Source organism: Canis lupus, chromosome 22, assembly GCF_003254725.2.
Source record: "Canis lupus dingo isolate Sandy chromosome 22, ASM325472v2, whole genome shotgun sequence".
Lineage (NCBI taxonomy): Eukaryota > Metazoa > Chordata > Mammalia > Carnivora > Canidae > Canis > Canis lupus.
Window position 1 is genome coordinate 8307007 of NC_064264.1, and position 24101 is coordinate 8331107.

The 24101-nt window shown below is 38.5% G+C and overlaps 2 long non-coding RNA genes across 2 annotated transcripts in view; one reads left to right on the forward strand and one right to left on the reverse strand.

Annotated features, from left to right (window-relative positions):
• Window positions 1-731: 731 nt before the first annotated feature.
• LOC118351893 (uncharacterized) overlaps window positions 732-24101 on the reverse strand; it is a 62698-nt gene continuing 39328 nt past the window's right edge. The window contains exons 2-3 of the long non-coding RNA XR_004808087.2: window positions 2553-2637; window positions 732-804 (exon numbers count right to left, since the gene is read on the reverse strand). This is a non-coding gene — a long non-coding RNA (uncharacterized LOC118351893). The remainder of the gene's footprint in view (window positions 805-2552; window positions 2638-24101) is intronic.
• LOC112678750 (uncharacterized) lies at window positions 14230-23823 on the forward strand. The gene is made up of 3 exons (XR_003147809.2): window positions 14230-14335; window positions 16524-16690; window positions 23686-23823. It is a non-coding gene; the product is annotated as an uncharacterized LOC112678750 (long non-coding RNA).

Here is a 24101-nt window from a genome sequence, read left to right on the forward strand (position 1 = left end):
CAGATGCTCAACCACTGAGCCATCTAGCAGTCCCTATTATTATTATTTTTTTAATGGTTTCTCCCAGTTGCTTTATGCTCCTTGGGGCTTGCTTTCCTGGATGACATCTGCAAGTGCCATGACTCTGCCTTGCCTTTGTGCAACTACCTGTTGGTGCCCTCCTGCCAAAGCTTCCTCCACCATCTCGAGGCTTTTCACTTTTGCACAGAAGTCCTGGGACCCCCTCCTGCAGGCTGCACCCAGCCTGTTTTCCAGCTCCTCTTCTCATGGAGAGCACCCACAGTATGGGGCATTCCATTCCCAGAGGAGTCAGTCGCCGCGCGATTACTAAACACCAATTCTGAGTCCAGCGTGGGGAAGCCAGGAGAAGCGTCCTCGGGGGTTAACTACACACAAACATATTTATTCAACTTGTTGGGAATGTAAGCTGCTAAGTGATATTTCACAAGCCACTTATGCAATGGTCAGCCTCCTTCCCGAAACTTATACTGCTAGTGGTGCGGGTAGGAAAAATCTATCAAGGAAAATTTTCTAAACCAACAGTAATTATGCAAGTATTAAACTCTACATTCCTTTGTCCTTGCAAACTGTTTCTTTCCTCTGTCTTAGGCTCTGCCATTACTCTGGCTCTCTGCTCTGCCTCTACCCACATGTAGTATTGTCCTCTAGAGACATTAGTTGTCAAACACATTTAGTGTTCATTCAAAAAAAAAAAATTCATTGAGGGCCTACCTTTCACCAATGCTAGGTTTTGAAGGAGGAATGCCTTCTGCCCTCGTTGAGTCTAGTGGGAGTGCTGGAGACCTAAAAACAGCACAGGAGTGCATTGTAGTAAGTGTTTTGACAGACAGCAAGTTTCACTGATGGGACATCAGTGCATCTACATCTGAATCTGTGCGAGTGTTTGTAGGGCCTGCCTCCAAGGAGAGTGTCTTGGAGCCATGCCCTACATTTGACCTGCATTGAGCCCTGCAACAGTCCAGATATTTCATTGGAAGAAAATGTTCTACTTCTTTTAACATAATTAATATCTGGTTGTTGGTTTGTTTTTTTGTTTTTTTGTTTTGTTTTGTTTTGTTTTTGCTGCCATAATAAATTAACACAAACCCAGCAGCTTGAAACAACACTACTTTATGACCTTGCAGTTCTGTAGGTGTCAGTTGGCCTGGGACCTTGCCTGAAGGCTCTAGGAGAGAATCTGCTTCCAGGATCGCTTGGGCTGTTAGTAGAATTTCTTTCCTTCTCATGGCCCCGAAATGGCCCCCTCTATCTTTAAGCCAGTAATGGTGAGTTGAGTTTTTCTCATACTTTGAATCCCTCTGCTTCCCTCTTCTGATTTCAGGGATTCACAGGATTACATTGGGTTCCCCTGTACAGTCCAGGATAATTGCCCAACTTCAAGGTCATCTGATTAGTAACCTTAATTACATCTGCAAAGTTCCTTCTGCGTTGTAACTGCCGCAGAACAAAGACCAGGGGCAGAGAGCATGGGCTACCAAAATTCTACCCACCTCAGTCTACTCTAGCTCCCACCCCCACTCCAGGATTCCCACCCACCTCCACACAAAGTACATTCATCCCATCCCAGGATCTCCAAAAGTTTTGAAACAAGTAATCGAAGGGTTAATGGGAATAATAAATGCAGCCACAACTTTTTACCTGGGCTTTTTTGCATTTTTCTTTCAATTTCCCTGATTCTCCTCCTTCAGAGAGGCAGGCTAAGGCTTGTTCTCCTGTCCCCTCGTTTGGCTGCCTCTCGAATAATCTCTTTGTTGCTGCGTACTCCATGTCTCAGGAATTGGCTTTCTGCACATTAGGCAGATGGATTTGGGTTCCATTATGGAATGGCCTCAAAACCTATTCTAGCCTCAAAACCCCCCTAAATCTCATCAGCTCAAAGGTCCCACTTCTCATTCTCTCAGTCATCTAAATATGATACGCAAGAGGCTCTGGGTATACTCCATTAAGTACAACTCCGAGGGTACAATCCTCCACCTGTGAACCCATGAAGTTAAAAAAACAGGTTATCTGCTCCCCACATACAAAGGTAGGACAGGCAAGGGATTAACAGTTATAGACATCTCTGTGCAAAATGGAGAAAATAAAAGGTAAAAAGTAGTCCATGGTCTACAACAGCAAAGACTCTTTTAGGTTTCAATGCTTACAATTGAATCTCCATGGCTCTCAATTCTCCCATCTGAGTCATCAGGTAAAATGAAACAGCAGCAACCATATTCCGGGCACCGTGCTATGGGTTTTCCATATATTGACTCATTTAATCCTCCAACTACTCTATGACATACACTGTTATTAATTATCCCCATTTTATAGATAAGGTCTCTGAGACATTATGTGGGCACAGAGCCTTCCCAAGGTCATACAGCCAGGCAGTGGAAGACCTGGACTCAACCCAAGTAGTCTGGCTTCAGGACCACTACACTTACACTCTACTGTCCTGCAAAATCAGTAAAAATTTTAAGGCACTGAGTTCTGCTCAGGAAGGAAGGAGTTTGGAAAGTGTTCCAGGCTTTCCCCAGTACCCAAGGCATTACCTGTGCAATGTGTGAGTGTGGTTGGTTATATATCACTGTGTAGTGCCCAGCTTCGGTACAGGGAATGAAGAGAACACTTGCATCTCTGTGGTGGGTAAACATATTAAAGAGGTAAACATATTAAAGGAAAGTCCAAGTCTTGGGCCACTCACATGCAGGACTCTTTTTCAGAAAACATGAGTCTATCTATATGTGTTTTCCTCCTACCTAAAATAATCCATTCTTTCCTTTTAAGAAGAAAAAATCATAACCCTTTGTGTATATAAAGACAATTATTTTCAAGTTACCCTTTAGTCTTTTCCCCTGAACAAACTTGTTTAATATTTCCTCATGGAGAAGTAGGATCCTACTGTGGTTAGGAGTGAGGGCTCAGGGATTGGGCTGAGAGCAAATGCTGGACCACCTCTTCAGAGCTGCTTAATCCCGTATTACCCACTTCAATTCTCTAGGATTTGTTTGTAACATAGGGACACAGTGAACCTATTTTATAGAGATTTTGTGATAATTAAATGTGTATAAACCCTATGTTACTGACATCCAGTAAATGCTCAATAAATCTTAGTTACTATTATTTTCCTATGTAAAATCATTTTCCTTGTTTTTATTTTATATCTTTTGCAAGCTCTTCAATGCTAAATTGCATGTAATATAGATATGAACCTGTGGATCAAAGACCTATCTTTTTATTTATTTTTATTGTTTGAAATATGCGTGATTTAGAAACTTTCACCAAGAAAATGTTTTCTATAAAGTAATTTATTCCACAGTCTAATAATGATCTGCACTGTAACACCAACAGTTTTCCTTAAATTTTACATTTTGCATTGTTTCTCATTTTCATATAAGCCCAGTTTCATTGTGGCTTTTCAGGAATAATTCACTGATACACAATACCTTACAAACCTCTTTATCTTGCTTGGGTAGTATGTCAGTTTTTCCCAATATTTTGTCTGCAGAATTTTTGTTCTAACACTAAGTAGAAAGTTGGCAGTTAACCATAACGTAATGGGTAGCCAAAATTCATGGAAGTTCAATCACGAGATAGAAATCTGTGATAGAAAAGATAAAAGGTTTTGAGTTCTACAACTTATAATCATTAAGATGGTTACTATCTAATAATAATAATAATAATAATAATAATAATAATGGCCATAACAGAAAATAACAAATGTGGATGAAGATATGGAGAAACTGGAAACTTTGTGCACTATTAATGGGATTGTAAAATGGTGGAACCACTATGGAAAACAGTTTGAAGTTACAACTGCAAATAGAATCATCATGTTAACCCATTTCTGGGTGAATATCCAAAAGATTTGAAAACAATGTCTCAAAGAGATATTTGCATACCCATGTTCATAGCAGCACTATTCACAATAGCCAAGAGGTAGAAAGAACTCAAATACTGATTGAGGATGATTGGATAATCAGAATGTGGTATACACATATAGTGAAATATTATTCAGCCTCAAAAAGGAAGAAAATATTGACATTCTACAACATGGATGAACTTTGAGCAGATTGTGTTAAATAAAATAAGCCAGTCAAAAAAGACAAATCCTGGATGATTCCAGTTTTATGAGTTATCTAAAGTAGTCAAATTCATAGAAACAGAAAGTAGAATAGTGATTATCAGGGGCTTCAGGGAAGGAACAAAGGAGAGTTGTCTTTTAATGGGCATAGAGTTTCTATTCTGCAAGATAAAAAGTTCTAGAGTTCTCCTTCACAAAAATGTGAATATTCTTAACACAACTGAACTGTACACTTAAAAATGGTTAAGACAGTAAAGGTCATATGTTTTTACCACAACTGAAAAAAAAAGTGTGAACCTTAATGTAAACTATGGGTGTCTGGTGCTGATGACATGTCAATCTAGGTTCCTCAACTGTAATGGTGTACCACTCTGTTGGGGGATTTTGATAGTAGGGGGAGGCTCAGGGGGGACAAGGGTATATATGGAAACTACACTTTATGATCAAATTTTCTATAAACCTGAAACTGCTGTAAAAAAATTAATGTTTTTTATTTAGTCCTGAATTCTCCACTATGTAAATACTGTAAACATTTAACAATGCTTTCAGAAAGATTTAATTTCATGTGCCAACTAAATGGGTGAGGATGTCAGTGGATAGCCTCAAAGCCATCAGCAGTGTGTTGTAACACAGCTATAACCATGGTTAATTCATGCTCATTTGGAACTCACTCCTTTGGAATAGGCAGGGCTACCTGTTTCTTCATCTGCAGTGTAAGGGGCACATTAAATGACCACTAAGGCCAATTTGACCAATACATGACCTTATGAGGCTATGAGTATAGGTCATATACGTGATTTCCATTGAGTAAAAAAATGTAAAATAGATGACTTAACTTGGGATTTGTGTTTGTGATTCATGGTTATGTAATACTTCCCAGATTCGCCATTTAGAGATGAAATAAAAATGACTATTTCTGTGAATACCACTCTGCTATAAGTTGAATTTTCATTTACAATACCTAAGAGCAATTTAGTGGCCCTTCTTTTAAATAATTCCAGCCCCAGTATAAATCTCAATACATTTTTGTAAAGGTTGAAATTATACAAAGTCTTTCTTCCAATCACAATAAAGTGAAACTAGAAATTTATGGCAGATGGAAAATGAAAAGATCCACAAATATGTGGAATTAAACAACACACTTTTAAACCACCAGAAGACCAAAGAAAAAGTCAGGAGAGAAATTAGAAAATATCTACAGATAAATAAAAGTGAAATTTAAAAGATGCAGCAAAAGCAGTGTCAAGAGGGCATTTTATAGCAATAAACACATACATTACAAAGAAAGTAAGATCTAAGATCTTAAAATAACTACATTTTAACAAATTAGAACAAGAAGAACACACTAAATCTAAAGTTAACAGAAGGAGGAAAATAATGAAGATTAAAGCAGAGATAATGAAATAGAAAATAGAAAAAACACTAGAATCACAGAAATGAGACAAAAACTAAGGCTTGGTTTTTGTTTTGTTTTTTTTTTTTTTGAAAAGATCAGCAAAATCAACAGGCCCTTAGATTAAGAAAAAAAAGAGAGAAGCCTCAAATAGTGAAGTCAGAAATGTCACAGAAATAAAAAAATTACAAGAGAATATGAACAACTGTATGCCAACAAATTGGATAACCTAGAAGAGATGTATAAATTTTTAGAGCACACAGCCTGCCAAAACTGAATCATAAAAGAAAATCTGAACACAATGATAATTAGTAAGAAAATTGAATCAGTAATCCAATACCAACAAAGGAATTTCCAGGACCAGATGGCTGCACTAGAAAATTCTACCAAACATTTAAAAAAGAATTAACAACAGATCTCCCCAAACTCTTCCAAAAATTGAAAAGGAAAGAATACTTCCAAGCTCATTCTATGAAACCAGCATTATCCTGATACCAAGCCAGGCAAAGACACTACAAATTAACATCCCTAATGAATATTTATGGAAAACTCTCAAAAATATAGTTGAGCATTGAAAAACATGGGAAGTAGAAGCTCCAACACCCTGCATAGTGCAAAATCCACGTATAACTTTTGACTCTCCAAAACTAAACTACCAATAGCTTACTGTTGACTGGAAACCTTACTGGTAAAAACAGCCAATTAACACATGCTTTGTACATTATATGTATTGTATACTGTATTTTTATAGTAAGATAAGCTGGAGAAAAAAAAGTTATTTAAAAATCGTAACAATGAAAAATCTTCTCATATCCCTTAGGATAGTCACTATCGAAAAATAATAGCAAGTTTTGTTGAGAGTGTGGGAAATTTGAAACTCTCGTGCATTTTTGATAGACTTGTAAAATAGTGCAGCCACTATGGAAAACAGCATGATGGTTCTTCAAAAAATTAAAAATAGAACTGCCATCTGAGCCAGCAATCCCACTTCTGAGTACATATCAATAAACCGAAAGCAGTGTCTCAAAGAGATATTTGCATACTCATCTTCACAGCAGCACTATTCATGATAGCCAGGATGTGGAAGCAACCCAAAATGTCCATCCATGGGATAAATGGATAAAATGTGATATGTATGTATGATGAAATACTATGCAGCTTTAAAAAAGGAAGGAAGTCCTATGACATGCTACAACAAGAATTATGCTAAGTGATATAAGCCATTTGCACAAAGATGAATATTGAATGATTCCATTTATATGAGTTATGTAAAGTAGTCAAATTCATAGATATAGAAAGTACAATGATGAGGAATCGCTGTTCAATGAGTAGAGTTTCGTTCATTAGGTTAAAAGTTCTTGGACAGCTGTTTCATAACACTGTAAATATCCTGAACACTACTAAACTGTACCCTTGAAAGTGGCTAAGATGGCAATTTGATGGTGTGATTTCTATCACAATAAAAAAATATACTTATGGGGATTCCTGGGTGGCTCAGCAGTTTGGCACCTGCCTTCGGCCCAGGGTGTGATCCTGGAGTCCCGGGATCGAGTCCCACATTGGGCTCCCTGCATGGAGCCTGCTTCTCCCTCTGCCTCTCTCTCTCTCTCTCTCTCTCTCTCTCTCTCTCTCTCTCATAAATAAATAAAATCTTTTTAAAAAATAAATAATAAAAATATACTTATAAGTCAGGTTTTCCACTACAGTTGAATAGTGTCCCTAGTTTATCACTCTTGCCCCCAAACACGCATTCATTGTGATGTGGTTGGAGAGACTTGTGAAGATCCCAGGACTGAAACTACATCTAGGAGGAGCTTCACAAGCTGGAGAGCCCAGTGGGGACCAAGGATGCAGGATCACACCTCCCGCCCTCTCCTCCGTTGCCCCGGAGCCACCTCATCGCATCAGTGGGCAAATCCTCTCCTACCGACAAGCAGGCAGGATCAGATTCTGCTCCTGACTTCATGGGACCCAGAACAATTGCTCCCCGAGGTTCTGTGTTCTCTCTGCTATCTTCTCTTCCACATTTTCCCTAGTCCTTGGGTGCCTTCATTCTGCAGTCAACACCTCAGACTCTTCCAAAGACACATCATATTCTCCAACCCCTGGGCTTGGAATGAATTTGAGTTTTCCCTGGAAGGATTTGCCTTCTGCTGGGAATCCTCTCCAAAGAGGCTGGAATTTGCATAATGGTGGGCATATAATAAAAGCTGAATGAGTGAGTGAGTCTCTCAGTGGCTTCACCATATTTTTATGGCCTCTGACAAGCTATAGCTTCTATCCTTCTCGGAAGCTAGTTTATCTTTTTTTTTTTTTTTTAAGATTTTATTTATTTATTCATGAGAGACACAGAGACAGAGACACAGGCAGAGAGAGAAGCAGGCTCCCTGCGGGGAGCCCATGTAGGACTCGATCCCAGGACCCTGGGATTATGACCTGAGCCAAAGGCAGATGCTTAACCACTGAGCAACCCAGGCGTCCCTGAAGCTAGTTTGTATTAATCCCCCTTCTACCTACAAGCTCTCCCTCTCTCTCCCTTCTTCTCTCCTTCCTCCCTCCCTCCCTCCCTCTCTATTTCTTCCTCCTCTTTAGTGTGCAGACACATTCAAGTCTTTCATCTTAAAAAGGACCCTCCCTTAATCTTTCACTTTCTTGCCTTATTTTCATGTGAAGTTTCTTAACAAGTGTGTCAGCGCTAGATACCTCTACTTTCCTATCCTCTCATTTTATAAATTTTCATCATGACAAATTATTACACACAATTACACAGTCATAACACACCATACATATAACATAAAAATGAATACTCTTAATATTCACATTTGCTTCGAATCTTATTTTTTAAGAAATAAGGTAGTTATGGTTGAAGTTTCTGTGTACACCTCCATAACTTCATTTTTTCCATAATGAGAGTAACAATCTCTTTCAAGAGAGTAACAATCCTGATTCTAATGTTTATCAATCTGATGAAAGTGATTACACTACTATTGCAGATGTGTATTCATATACAATTTATGGTATTTTTATAGATTTTTAAACTTTTCATAAATGGTATCATTTCTCTGTCTCATTTATTCATTATTTGAAATACAATTATGGCATCCTGGCTATATGCCATGCACACCTCTAGGATCTTAGAATATACTAGTGAAACATGATCAAGATCTCGCTTTTCTGGACTTCTCTGTTTTTAAAGGAAAGAGATGATAAAAAGCAAGAAAATAAATTATAAAATACATTAGACTGTGATAAATATTATAGAAAAGAATACACGGAAACAGGTAAGGGGGTCAGTGGTGGAAGAGTTTGCAATTTTAGGTAGGGTGGTTGGGACAGACCTCATTGAGATGGTGACATCTCACCAAAGAAGGTGAGAATGGGGAACAAAAGTGCTTCAGGCAGAGGGAACATACAGAGCAAAGGCCCTGAGACGGAAACACATCTATGTTTAAGGATCGGACAGGAGGTCAGTGTGGCTGGGATGAGAAAAAGGAAAAATGACTGGATTATAATGGAGACCAGGATCCAAATAGCATCACAGACCATGATAAAAACTTTGACTTCATCTCCAAGATAAGAAGCTACTGCAATTTCGAGCAGAATACCATATAATAGGTATACATACTCCAGTTAATGAATATTTAAGTTGTTCCCAATATTTTTCTATTACAAAGAGCCCTAATGAATATTCTTGTACATATCTTCTTGAGTCCATGTGTAAATTTCTCTGGAGAATATATCCAAAAAGAAGATAACTAGATCAGAGCTATGCATGTTTAACAGCTTTTTTTTTGTTTAATATTTTATTTATTTATTTGACAGAGAGATAAAGAGAGCCAGAGAACACAAGTGGGGGGAATGGCAGAGGGGCAGAAGTCTTTTTCTCTCTCTTCCAAGAGAGTAACCATCCTGATTCTGATGTTTATCAATCTGATGAAAGTGATTACACTACTATTGCAGATGTGGAGAGGGAGGGGGAGAGGTAGGCTCCCCGCAGAACAGAGAATCCAATGTGGGGCTTGATCCCAAAAAGTCTGGGATCATGACCTGAACCAAAAGCAGACACTTAACTGACTGTGCCACACAGGCGGCCCTATTTTTAGCTTTATTAGAGGGTACCAAATTGCTCTGAAAGGGGGTTCTATCAGTTTGTTATCCCACTGAGCACCAGAAGACAGTCAAAGTTTCTCCAATTTTCTACAATATTTGTTCTTTTCAGATATTTTGTTAATGATATGATATGACACTGCTTCGTTGTTTTAATTTTTAGGTCAACATTAGTGGTAAAGCTGAGCATCTTTTTGTATGCTTATTGACCATATGTATTTTATTTCTTGCTAGTGTCCAGTTTATATCCTTTTCTAATTGTGTTTTGAGTTTTTAAAATACTTTCTTATTGATTTGAGGGAGTTCACATATTATGAGTATCAATCTTCTCTCCGCTATATGCATGTATCAGTTTTCTTTTGTGGCTATAATAAATAAATCATCACAAATTTAGTGACTTAAAACCACACAAATTCATTATGTTACATTTCTGTAGGTTGTAAGTCTGCCACAGGTCTCAGAGGGCTAATATGAAAGTGTTGGCTGGGCTGCTTCCCTTCATGGAGCCTGAATGAGAGAACCCAAGTTCTTGCTTCCAGAAGCCATCCACAGTCCTTGGTTTGCATTATCTCTCCCTTTTCTCTTTCTTTCTTACTTCTTAAATACTGATTTTTTTTTTTTTGCAGAGGTAGAATTTACATGCAATAAAATAACACAGACTTCAAGGGCAAGATATAGAATATTTCTATATTAGCCACCTCAGGCTGCCATATTAGCTACCATAGACTGGGTGGCTTAAACAACAGAAATTTATTTTCTCACAATCCTGGAGGCTGGAAGTCTGGAAGCAGAGTGCCAGCCAGCCTAGTCAGGTTCTGGGGAAAGCCCTCTTTTTGACTGCAGAAGGCTTCCCTCACAATGTGTCTTCACATGGTGGAAGAAGTAAGATATTTTTCCCTTTTTATTAAGACACCAATCTCATTAGGTTAGGGTTCCACTCTTAGGGCCTCACTTAACCCTACTTAAAAAGCCTGACTTCAAATACAGTCCCACTGGGAGGGCTAGGGCCCCAATATATGAATATAATAGAAGGCAGGGCACAATTCACTTGAAAGTGATTTCTATCCCCAGAATGTTTCTTCATGCCCCTTTGCCATCAATCCACTCTCCGCTCCACCCCACACCCCCAGGAAACCACTGTTCTTATTTCTGTATTAAATGTAACATAGTCTTTTTTGCTTCTTGATTTTTTTCACTGAACATCATAGAGATTTGTTCATGTTGTTGCCTATTCAGTAATTCATTCCTTTTGATTGCTGAATAATATTCTAATATATAAAGATTTCACAGTTTACTTATCCCTTCTACCTATTGAAGGACATTGGGTGGTTTCATGTCTGGGTTTTTATAACAAAAAATATGAATGTTTTTATGAATTTTTTTATGGATGTGCATGTTTATTTCTCTTGGGTAAATACTGAGACATCATAGGATAGGTATATATTTCACTTTATACAAAAGTCAGTGAGATAGATACCATCAAACAATTTTACAAAGTACCTACATACGTATTACTAATTTCCCAGCAGCAACATGTGAGAATTACCATTCCACATCTTTGTTTACATTTGTTATCATCAGTCTCTGTAATTTTAGTTATTACTCTTGGTCTGAAGTGGTATTTCCTTGTGAGTGGTCTTTCCTCATTTGTTATATTTCCCTCTAATGATGTTGGGTAGCTTTGCATGGGTTTACAGGCCTTTCATAAAATATTTTTTATTTTTATTGTTGGTAATTTTCTCTTCGAGTTAGGAGAGTTCCTTATATATTCCACATATAAGTCCTTTGTCAGATATAGACAAATACTTTTAGGAAATAAGAAATATTGCAAATATTTTTCCCCAATCTATGGTTTATCGATTCATAGTTTATATATCTTTTTTCAATTTATTGAGGTATAATTGACAAAATCCTATGATATTTAAAGTGTACATTATGATGATTTGATATACACATACATTGTGATAGAACTTTTCCTAGCTAGTTAATTAATATATCCATCACCTTTTTTAAAAATTTTGATGAGAACATTTAAGTTCTACTCTCTAGCAAATCTCAATCATAAAATTCAGTGTTATCAACTATAGTCACCATGTTATACATTAGATACTCAAATTTTATTTATCCTTTTTAAATGTTTATTCATTTGAGAGAGAGGAAGAGAGCAGGGGGAGGGGCAGAGAGAGTTCCAAGCAGACTCTAGGCTGAGCACAGAGCCCAACACAGGACTGGATCCCTGTCCAGACCCCAAGACCCCGACCTGAGAGGAAACAAAGAGTTGGATGCCCAACTGACTATGCCACCCAGGAGCCCCCAAACTTTATTCATCTTATAGCTGAAAGACTGTACTGTTTTACCAACTTCTCCCTACATCCCCAGTACCTAGCAACCACTTTTCTACTCTCTAAGACTTTGACTTTTTTGAAGACTCCACATATGAATGATAGCATGCAATATTTGTCTTTCTCTACCTTACTTCACTTAGCATAATGCCCTCAAGATCTATCCATGTTTGGGCAAACAGCAGGATTTCATATATTTTTTCATATATCTGTATATGAAACTCCCATACTTCTTATCTATTCATCCGTTAATGGACACCTAGGTAGTTTCCATATCTTGGTTATTGTGAATAATGCTGTGAGGAACGTAAGAATACAAATAATCTCTTTAGTATCATGTTTTCATTTCCTTTGAATATATATTCCAGAAATGGGCTGGCTGGATCATATGATATTTCAATTATTTTTAATTTTTAATTTTTAAAATATGTTATTTATTTATTCATGAAAGACATAGAGAGAGAGAGAGGCAGAGACATAGGCAGAGGGAGAAGCAGGCTCCCTGCAGGGAGCCTGGTGTAGGACTCGATCCCAGGACCCCGGGATCACACCCTGGGCCAAAGGCAGATGCTCAACTACTAAGCCACCCAGGTGCCCCTGAAATTTCAATTTTTAATTTTTGACAAAACCTCCATACTGTTTTCCATAGTGGCTGCATGAACTTCTATTCCCACCAACAGTGTACAAATGTTCCCCTTTCTCTACATTCTCTCTTAACATTTATCTTTTGTTTTTTTTTCTTTTGACAACCATTCTAATAAGTGTAATGTGATATCTCACTGTGGTTTTGATTTTCATTTCCTTCATGATGACTGATATTGAGCATCTTTTCATGTACTTGTATGACTTCTTTGGAAAATGTCTATTCAGTTTCTCTGACCATTTTTAAATCAGGTTTTTTTATTTTTGTTTTTTGGGGGTTTTTTTGTTTGCTATTGAATTATGTCTTTCTTGAATTCTGGAAAATTCTCAGATATTGTCTTAAAATCTTACAGCTCTAACACTTTACCTAATCTTTTCCTCTGGAAATCCTCTTGGCACAATATTGAAAACCACTCATCTAGCTGTTGTGGCTTTTATAACTTTTTCATATTTTTAAATGTCTTTTTGTTCTACTTTCTGGGTGAATTATTCCATACTACCTTATGGAGACATAAGACTAGTACTCTCTTTAATTGTGTTCAGTCTGCAATTTACCATATTTATTGAAGTCTTTGTTTTGGTTTTGTTTCAGTAACTGTTTTTCAGCCTGGTTATATCTTCTGAATTTTCTTCTTTTATTTTCTCCCTACCATTACTATGTGCTTGAAACAGAAATATGTGTGTCAAAATAACACTTTATGCAGCCATCTTAATCAAGATGACTTCTATTCACTCTTCAAATCCCTCCTGATAGGTGTCTAACTCCCAGATTTCTGCACTATTTACCAAACCTCCTAGTTTGAAACTGTCTTCTCCCTAGGCTTCAGTGGCAATGCTCCCTCCTCCTTTTCCTCCCACAGATTCTTTTAACATCAAGGAAACGAATAACAGCTTGTCAGAGATTCCCATGGAAGAAAGAATTTTTTAGATACTACCATGAGGTAATATGGTAATAGGCATATTTCCATAATAGCAAGTGGTGATATATCTTATCCATATCTTTGGGCTGCTGCAGAATTGAAGGTATTAGACAAAGCTGTGATAGTTTATGCAAAGACTGGCTCTAGATATTTGAGGAGCATAATACAGAGATTTTTAAGAAGTGATTTTGTAAGATCTACACTAATGGTCTCTGTCTCCCCAAAGTAAGTACTTGCGATTTGTTCCTCATTCTGCAGTGAGTAAAAGAGAAAAACAAAACAAAACAATCAACAGTATAAATATTAAAGTATGTTTCAATGTTAGTTTTAGATGCTAATAAAACTTATTTGTTTGAATAAAACCCTCCTCCTCCACCTTCCCCTTCCTTCTGAGTTTCCTTTGGGTTCCTCTTGCCCTGGCTCTCCCTTCAAATGGTTGTTGATACCATACAGTTCTATCATTCTATAGGCAAGAACTTATCAGAGATTTTTGAACAGAATAGAATATTTCAGACACTTATGTAAAATGGATCTTTTAAAACCTGTATAGAAGAACCCCTTTGCTGCATTTGTGTCTGTGTGTGTATTTCATGCATATATATGGGGGAAAACAATAAGCACAGGAAAATTGCTCTTCCCAGAGCACTAATCATTCTTCTCCACTGTAGAATTAGAACAACAAATTATCTTGTACTGATAATTTGTTGTAGATTCTTTCTCCATAGCAACTGCGTGATTCGCCTTAGGATCACCCATGCAGGAATGCAAATGCTTTGTCACAATAGCCCCTGGCAGAAATCAGGCATACAGCTCTTCTGAAAGGCAGATGCTTCGCTTGGCAGTGCAGGTATTTGAGGCAAGATGGGCACACTAGTTTGGAAAACTGTCTGCTATCCAATACTGCTACCAAACAATAGTCACATGCATAAGTCTCTTGGAAAAAGGGGTACCCAGTTTCCTTCTTTCCTACCCTTCCAAATCATGAAAGTAAAGTCCAAAGGATTAAAAAAAGAAAAAAAAGAAAAAAAAAGACCAAGATGTACTTGGTTGCCTTGGACTAATACTAACAGTCTTAATAATAATGATTAATAATAGTAATTAACATGAGCTGTGTTCTTAGGTACCAAGTATTTTTCTGAGTACTTTACATATATAATTACTATAATATGATCTTCATACCCTCCCTATAAGGTAGGTACTATCATTATTATTATCCCCATTTTACATAAGATAAAACTCAGGAACAGAGAGACTGAATAAGTTCATCATGGATATAATATGTCTTAGAGATCCCACACTGCTCTGCCTCTTTTCTCTCCTTCAAGAACTATCTTTCACTCTTCAAATCACCCAGAGGAAAGGTGAACAGATAAAATACAGGACATCCAGTTAAATTTGAAGTTCAGATAAATAGCAAATAACTTTTCAGTACCAGTATGTCTCATAGAATATTTGGGACATACTTAAAATTATTCTGTATTTTTATTTGCTAAATCTGGTAACTACCAAGAAACTTGGTGCACTCTCTATCTCATCAAAATTTTTCATCAAGAAAAGTATAAGAAATATATATATATTTTTAAAGAAATTATAACTATCTCACTTATTCTTTGAAGATTGAAGTCAATTTGTTTCCCTTTCTAAGTGTAGTTACAACTTAAGTTTCATTTCAAATTGTAGAAAAGGACCTGATGAAATCATCTAAGGCCTCAGTGAACAAGTGAGGGAGACTGTAGGGGAGGGACTGAATGCTTTGCGTTCATAGCTTCTAGAACCCACTGGAGGCCTCCATGCTCTGAGTCTGATCTAGAAATATTCTAGATAGATATTCAGGATAAACATCAGGAGGATCTTTGTGCAGAAGATCCCTGTCAAGCCAAGAGCATCTATTCTAGGGTTTCTCATCTCCAGGCCCCCTGACATTTCACCAGATCATTCTCTGTAGTAAGGGGCTCTTCTGTGCAGTGTAAAAGGTTTAACAACATCCTGGGCCTCTATCAATAATGCCAGTACCACCCACCACTCCAATCGTGGAAACTAAAAATGTCTCCAGACACAGCCAAATGCCCCCTGGGCAGGCAAAAGTCTCCATTGATTGAGACTCACTGATTTAAAACAGTATCATAGACTGGAACTTCCTGGAAGGTAAATCCAAGAAATCTTGGAATGAAATAAATAGGACTCCATCCTACCTGAAACTAACTGGGTGAGCCTGTAACCAATGTTGGTATTGTCGAAGGAGTAGGGTACAGAGGTGCCCTTTGCTGCATATGCCTCGTTTCCCTTCAGTGGGCCAGTATGGGGGCCACAGTTTTCAAGGAATGGTCTCACCCATAAAAATAGATAAGGGATGGTTGTAGGAACTTCCTTATCTAATTAATTTATATATAAAACCTAGTAGAGTAAGTCATGCTAGATAGACTCTATTCTTAGTTCTGTTTTGTTTTCCAGAAATCTCAGCTTAAGGTCATTAGAGCAGTGGACAACCCTTAGAAATCCAAGGCAGTTTATTTAGGCTTCAGACAGTTTGGGTATGGAAAGCATTACAAAGTGTTGATAAAACTATCCTTTGACACATAACTATTTTCCTTATACTTAATTTACATATTGAAGTTTTTTAAAAAGTCATGCCATCCTTTGACACATAACTATTTTCCTTATGCTTAATTTACATATTGAAGTTTTTTAAAAATTCATGCCATCTTTGCTTATAGCTTCAGAGTCCAAATAATGAAGTTTTGATGCAGTAAGACAATGCCTATAAATATGTAAAATATTAGTATCCACATAGCCCAGAAACACTGTCAGTTTTTACTGGCTTTGTGTCTCTGGGTCATGCTGGGCTTCTTTGAGAACTAGAGTGGTTTGGATTGCTCTAGAACTCATTCAATTCATCTTTCACCCTTGGTTTTAGTTCTGGAAGAAACCTCTACTTCCTCATATCTCCAACTGAAATGATACATCAAATCTTACCTTCACCTTTTCCTTTCATTCTTTTTTTTTTTTTTTCCCTTTCATTCTTATACACACTACAGGCACTGGTTTCTGTTCCACAACAACTTTCTGAATTTGGAGATAGAAAATGATGGAGTTCCATAATAGCCTTCAGTTCCATTTTCATTGCTGATCTTGAAGAGAAGACAGCTGGACTTCCAGATGCCTCCAGCCTCTCCCAGATCCCCAGCTGGGTCTGCAGCTGATGGTTGGTATCATAACTCATGGTGTAGCAGTCATAGTGGTTAACATTTCTGAGAGCTTATTATATATCAGACTTTGTCCAAAGTGTTCTACATGTATCATCACAAACTTCACAGCAATCTTATGTGGTACCATCATTATCCCTACTTTACAGATGAGATCACTGAGGCCCACAAAGATAAGGCAACTTACTCAAGGTAACATAGCAATAATGATGGAGCCATCTTTTGAACACAAGTGCTTGATTCCAGGGTCTTCCCTGGGACCCGCTATCAAAGTAAGTCCCAATGAACAGCATTGAGTATATCTTGAGAATAACAAGGGGTCATTGATTATCAGATGTATACTGCCAAAAGATTACTTTATCTGCAATGTACGGCAGAGGACTGAGGCAGAGAGGCCAATCTAGAAGCTTCACAGATATCAGGCATCAGATAAGGTAACCTAGACTAGGACAATGCCTGTGGGAGGAGAGATGATAACATCAAGGAGAATTGTGGAGGATGGTGCAACAGAACATGGAGATTAGGTAGGTAGAGGGAGAGAAGAGAATCAAGGATGCTGCCCAGATGCCAATTTATTGGTTCAGATTGATCCAAGGAACATAAAAGTACAAGGGTAAGGGGGAATGATGGATTTAATCAAGGATATGTTGGAATCACCAAAATGATTTCTTCTGCACAAGCTTCTACTGCAAATGAAATTTTACATGCCTTATTAAATGGTTCAAGGCTAATCTAAGGGTGAACTAATGGGCATGAAGCATCTGTAGGCAGGTGGTAGTAAAGGTGTATAGATCTCCATGACAGAAAGCTGCCTGTTTAAAAAAAATGAAACAAACTGTGAGCCTCGTGGAATGCTAAGAGCCAAATACCAGATAGGCATGAGCTGGGACAAGAATCAATAATCCACTACGAACCTATCATTCACTTTCAAAAAACCATAGATGGTCCAGGCACCAAGCTTGGCAAAGACAAAAGGCTCCTGAGTGAACTCGAGAAAAAAAGATAATGAAATTCTAGTCCCATAAGCAGGTCAGAAGGACAAGAGGAGAAGCAGGAAAGAATGCAGATGGAAATAACTTTTGATATATGGAGGTTTCATAGGCCTAAAGGGGATTTCCACAGAAATAGTACATGGATTCTAAGGCAAGGGTTAAACATTAGCTAAGCCCTCATCTCCCTTTCTAGCTAATGTTCAATTCCAGAGAGATTCAAGTTATCAGAGAACATCCATTAGAAGTGAACTCCTTTGCACTATAACTGGCTCCTAAACGTTCAGACATCAAGGCAGGGAGGGAGGAAGAAGTTTCGGAGTCCTGGCATACAAAGAGTATTAATCATCAAGAAAACCTCAGAAATTTGTGTAAATAGAATATATTACAGCAACATTAATCAAACATTAAGTATTATGATAAAGCTCTATGCTAAGTGCATTTCATTCATTAACTCATTTAATTTTCACAAGAGCACGAGTACCCCTAATCTAACCCCAAATAAGGAAACTAAAGCTTAGAAGGGACAAACAACTTATCCCATAACATACAGCTAAGAAAAGTCAGAGTTAGGATTTGAACCCACGTCTGTTTATCGCTTCTCCATCTTTTGGCTAAGATCAAGTGGGAGCCCAGGTCTCTTTGACTCCAAAGCCTGAGCTCATAACCACGGTGTTAGCGGCCTGACTTTGTAGCTCATGTTAAGGTTCTTGGGCTGTTCATATCACCATCCTGAGGAAATCAGTGGAGAGCTGCTTTGTGCAGCAATGAGATGAAAGGGGGCTATTTCTTCCTGCAAGAAAATAGCCTCCTTCTTCCTTCTGGCAGTGCAAAGAGCTGCTAGAGAAAATTGAGCTCATTACACTGAACACACCCCTACTGCTTTACAGTTGGAGAATGTGGTTAGGAATGGAGATATTTCATGATGAATATAGCAAAGAAGTAAGAACCTGTTATTAAGCCCCTTTTAAAAGGATTTCTGCAAGGCAGAAATGTAGATCTCTAAAGAAAGAATTTGAAAAGACAATGGAAGTAGTGGGTTCCTACTAAGCTAGTCTAGACCTTTACTTCTTATCCATGGACTCCAAAAGGTCCTCCAAAAGGTATTGGAATAAAATCTACTTAAATTAAGCCTATAGGACTTATCTAGGTCAATTCCACTTTGACGAAACAACTCAGATTCTCCAATTAGTGGGCTGAGTAGGTTTCTGGAAGCCAATGGGAAGAAAAAAGAAAATCTATTTTGTCAGGTGATTACCTCTTTGAAGAAAAAGAACCAAAACCTCATTTAAATTACCACCAAAGTAGGAGGGGAAAAGACGTTAATGTAAATGTTAGTGCACCATCATTGCTTTCATTTCATCAAAGAGCCAAGAGACTAAAACTCGTCATCTTTATGCAGGGCATAGGGTGTGTGCAAGTGTGTGTGCGTGTGAGTGTGTGCGTGTGATTCAAGACCATTTGATAGATTTCACTAATATGAAAATCAAAGAAGCATGGGAAAAGAGATGGCAATACAGGTGAGAATGGTCTTGAGGCACAAAGTGGTCGTGAGTCATAGGGAGGGTATGTAAAACACAGTTGTGTTTTCCTCAGTAGAAAGAATGAGGATGTGGCAGGGAAGGGTGACAGCAGGGACTACTGTCCTAAAAAAACTTTATTTACTGGGCTAGATCCGTGGGCATGGGCCCTGGATGCTTCACAGCCTTTGTGTTCTGATAACAGTGTTTAAAAACGAAATACCTGAATCGCAAGTACATACCTGGCCATTGCCCAGGACTAGTGTTAAAGCACCATATAGGATCAGACATTTAGTGTCCTGAGAATAATAGTAGCCCTGACAAAAGAAAAGAGATGGGAAAGCCTCTGTACCTTCTAGGCATTTTCTTCACTCTTCTTTTCTTCAGTATCACACTCTAGCTCCTCATATGGTTTTGCCTCCGAGGCCAAGCCAACAGGCAGCCAGCTCTTTACAGAGATCAGCCCCACCTTGGAGCATGCAGGTGAATCTGCTGAGCTCCTCTGGGGACAAGCAACAGAGAGCAAACATTCCCCTGTATGCTGTTTGGAGAGGCGCAGAGAATCACTAAGGGGCCATACGAAAGAGTATTAAACCTTTCACACCATTTAATGGAACACTGTCATCTGCAAGTTTTATCAGTGCCTGCCAGAAACAGAGAACAGTGCTGACTACACTGAATAATAGGAATGATGAGACACATACCCAGTGCATAAGATGTCTGCAACCTTTGGGGGCTGAAACATTTACATCGCAACCCAAAGCAAACAATGAGTAAACGCCAAAGGGTATATATTGGGAACCATGGATGCATAGTTGGCAGCTGAAGTCACAGTGGTATTGTTGATAGTGGTCAGAATGGCATTCAGATTCCTGCCCTGCTGACCTTTCCCCAGCTCCTCACGCTGCCAACCTCCCTCAAACCTCTGGGATCTTAACAGATACTCTTTCCTCAATCCAGGCTAACTGCTAGACCTTATTTTTTCCAGAAAGAGTTATCTTTCCCCTCGTATGTGTTCCTAACCTCTCCTGTAGTTCCCCTCCCAGATCACATATCACACAACACTGTAATTGTTTATTAAGCCTCCTCCCTGATTAGACTAGAGCATTGCAGACTAGAAACTACACATATAGCATAAGGTCAAGCTGATTTTAATTCTGGATCTACACTTGATCCGCTGTGTAATATTTTTTTTCTTTTTTCTTTTCCTTTTTTTTAAAGAAGAGGAGAGAGAGAGGAAGAGTGAATCTTAAGCAGGCTCCCTGCCCAGTGTGGAGTCCAACTCAGGGCTTGATCTCAAGACCCTGAGATCATGACCTGAGCCAAAATCAAGAGGTAGACATTCAACTGACTGAGCCACCCAGGTGCCCCTTAATCTAGAATTACTAAGGGTCCATTTTACCAAGAATAATAATAGTACTTGTCTTTAGGAAGTTGTGTCAACTGATAAAATGAATGGAAACACTGGCGTACACCTGGAAAGGGTTCTGGAAAGGCCGAAAAGGTAGATTGTTAAGAGTAATTGTATTCCAAGTTGTTACAGTTTTATTTTAGGTTCTATAAAGACTTTCATTCATTTGTTTCTTATTGTGTAAACCGATTCCTTGCTGCGTTTCAAGGGTCAGGATAAGGTGTGCACACACTGTGGACTTCAACGTTCATTGAATAAGTAAGTGAAAAAATGAAAGTTTTATCTATGAGACTTGAGCAGACCAGGGAACACTATGTCACAACTCCACTAATTCTGCATTTCTGAGCTATTCCCAATTAGGAATCAGTGTGTGTGTGTGTGTGTGTGTGTGTGTGTGTGTGTGTGTCTCAGTGAACATGTGTGGACGACGTATAAAACTGGTCAAGTTCCTACTTAAGAAATAGTCCATGATTTAAATCGTTTGCCAAAGTGACGAATGTTCCTTCAAAATACAGCCTACATTCTTGTTTGACTTAAACTTAGATCCGTTTATCTGAGGCCACAAGTCTAGAAAAACCATCATGTAGTGTAGACTATCATCCATAGTTTTCCTGCCTCACAGCACATCCTACAATCACCTTCCTGTGTTCTCCCTCTGCCTATGCTCCCACTTCCCAGAGCTTTTATCTTGTTATATTATTTATGAGCCCAAACTATAAATATACTGAAATGACGAACATTCGTTGGTTTGGTACAATTTAAATTGCTTTTCAGTATCATATATATTTACAACATCCTATAAATATTTAAAATTATCATGACAATGGTCCCGCTGACTCAAAATAAATTCTGTATTTTGTATGGGGATGATTGCCAAGTTGATAATCTAGAAAATTGGAAAACCCCGTCAAACTCGGTGACCTGTCAGTCCCAAAAGAATATCTTTCTAATTACTGGAAGAGCCTGAGCATAGAGTTTAACCGTCTTAGAAGTTGATCTTAATAGATAAACATCATGAAATTTACCTCTTTGGAGAAGATAAGTAAAAGAAATAGTTTCTGCTGAAGAATTTGTACATTGGACTGTATCTTAAAAGCCAGATAATTTTCAGGAGTTCTCAGGCAGGGTATAAAAAGAAAAATCACAGAATCATGAAGTGCCAGCTGTGCTTGGGAATGGAGAGTTCCAGGTGTGGTGGGGAAAGGAATAGGCATGTGAGGGCACACAAGCAAATAATGCTGCAGCTGTGTCAGGGGAGCCCTTGGGAAAGAGCCCTGAATGCCATATGAGGAGTTTGGAATTTATGACATAGGGCAATGTTTCCCCAAGTGTGACCCCTGAAAACCAGCACCATCAATACCACTTGAGAGCTTATTAAAAATGCAAATTCTTAGCCCCCATCAGACCTACTGAATCAGAAACTCAGGGGCTGGGGCACAGTGATCTATGTTTTCACAAGCCCTCCATGTGACTCTGTGCAGCTTGAGTTTGGGAATTTCTGCCATATGGAAGTTTCTAAGTACTTGAAATATAGGATCCGATCTGGGCATGCTGGTGGCAACGTGAAAAATGGACCAGAGAGGAAGAAATTGAAGTCAAGGAGAACTGAAAAGAGTAGTGGAAGTACTGGTTCATTAGGGAGCTTTGCATTGGATCCTTTTCTATATTTTTGCAAGTCTAAGATATAATCAATTTTTAGTCACAGCATTATTTTATTTGCCTCTAAAAAGAAAAATTCTACCAATTAAATGAGAACACAATATTCCTTCTCACCTGGAATTTTTATTTTGTACTTCCAGAAATGGCTCTTTTAGACTCATACTGACAAATTTTTGTCATATAGCACCCACATACATAAAAAGGAAAATATAAGAGCAATCATTTGGTTAAAGTATTCCTAGCACTTTTTCCTATTCAGGGCCTGACTCTTCCCAAACACTGTTCCACTCAAGAGCCGCATGGCCTGTTAATGATGCATCGTTTCTTTTAAGAATGTTCCACTAATGTCTCTGGGGTTTCCAAGTGACTGAAGCCCTTTCTGCAAGTCTGGATGCGTGTGCACAGGCTGTGCTATTGACCTCATGACTGCTGCCCGGCCATAGAAACTCAGAAATGCATCCCGATTTGGGAAATGTTAAATGTGGGAGATGGTGTTCATCTTAAAATTGATGGATTCCCAAGGAGAGCTAATCCAGGCCTCAGTGGGGGCAGTAGCAGGAATAATAGAAAGGGAGAGGCAGACACAAACAACGCCTCAGAGATGGATTCTAAATGAACATGACCAATTACATCAATGTTGAGGAGAGGCAGATGACTCTGAAGTTTCTAATCTGAGTAACTAAATGGATGGCATGCCCTTAACCGAGATAAGAAATTCAATAGAAGGAGCGGATTTTAAGAGCAGAAGGGAAGAAGTGGATGAGAGCAAAATAAATTTAGTTTCAACTTTTTGAGTTGGATTCTGAGGGACGACCAAGTAGAGATGACTAGGAGATACATGTGAATACCAACTTATAAGTAAAGATGGGGGATGAGGGGGAGGGGTCATGGTTAGAGATACATCTTTTTTTTTTTTTTTTTTAGGATTTTATTTATTTGAGAAAGAGAGCAAATGAGAGAGCACAAACAGAAATGAGAGGCAAATGGAGAGGGAGAGATTGACTCTCTGCTGAGCAAGGACCCTGCTGTGGGGCTCCCTCCCAGGACCTTGAGATCATGACACTCAAGTTGAGGCAGACACTCAACTGACTAAGCTACCCAGGTGCCCCTCATTTTAATCAATAGCATATAAATGGTAGTTGAAACCACAGGAATGAGTACTATTTTCCAAGGAGAGTACAGTAGAGTGTCCCCTTATTGACAGAGGATACATTTCAAGACCCCTAGAGGATGCCTGAAACCAAAAATCGTACTGAACCCTATGTGTATGTGCTCTGCTTTTTCCTATATGTTTTCCCTTAATTTACAACTTAGGCATAATAGATTAACAATAATAGCTAATAATAAAATGGAATAATTATAACAATATACTGTAAGTTATGTGAACATGTTCTCTCTTTAAATATCTATTACAGGGCAGCCTGGGTGGCTCAGCGGTTTAGCGCCTGCCTTCAGCCCAGGGCGTGATCCTGGAGTCCCAGGATCGAGTCCCACATCGGGCTCCCTGCGTGGAGCCTGCTTCTCCTCCCTCTGCCTGTGTCTCTGCCTCTCTCTCTGTGTCTATCATGAATAAATAAATAAAATATTTTTTAAAAAATCTTATTACATGTGCTCATCCTTCTTGTGATGCTGTGAGATGGTAAAGTGCGACATTTTGAGATGAAATGGGGTGGATGATGTAGGCACTGTGATGTTGTGTTGAGTGACTACTGAGCCAGCGATACATCAGGAGGATCATCTGCTTCCAGCTATAGCTCACCACAGGGAACAGAAATCATGGAAAGATAACCACAGATAAGGGGGAACTAGTGTATACAAAAAATTTGAGGAG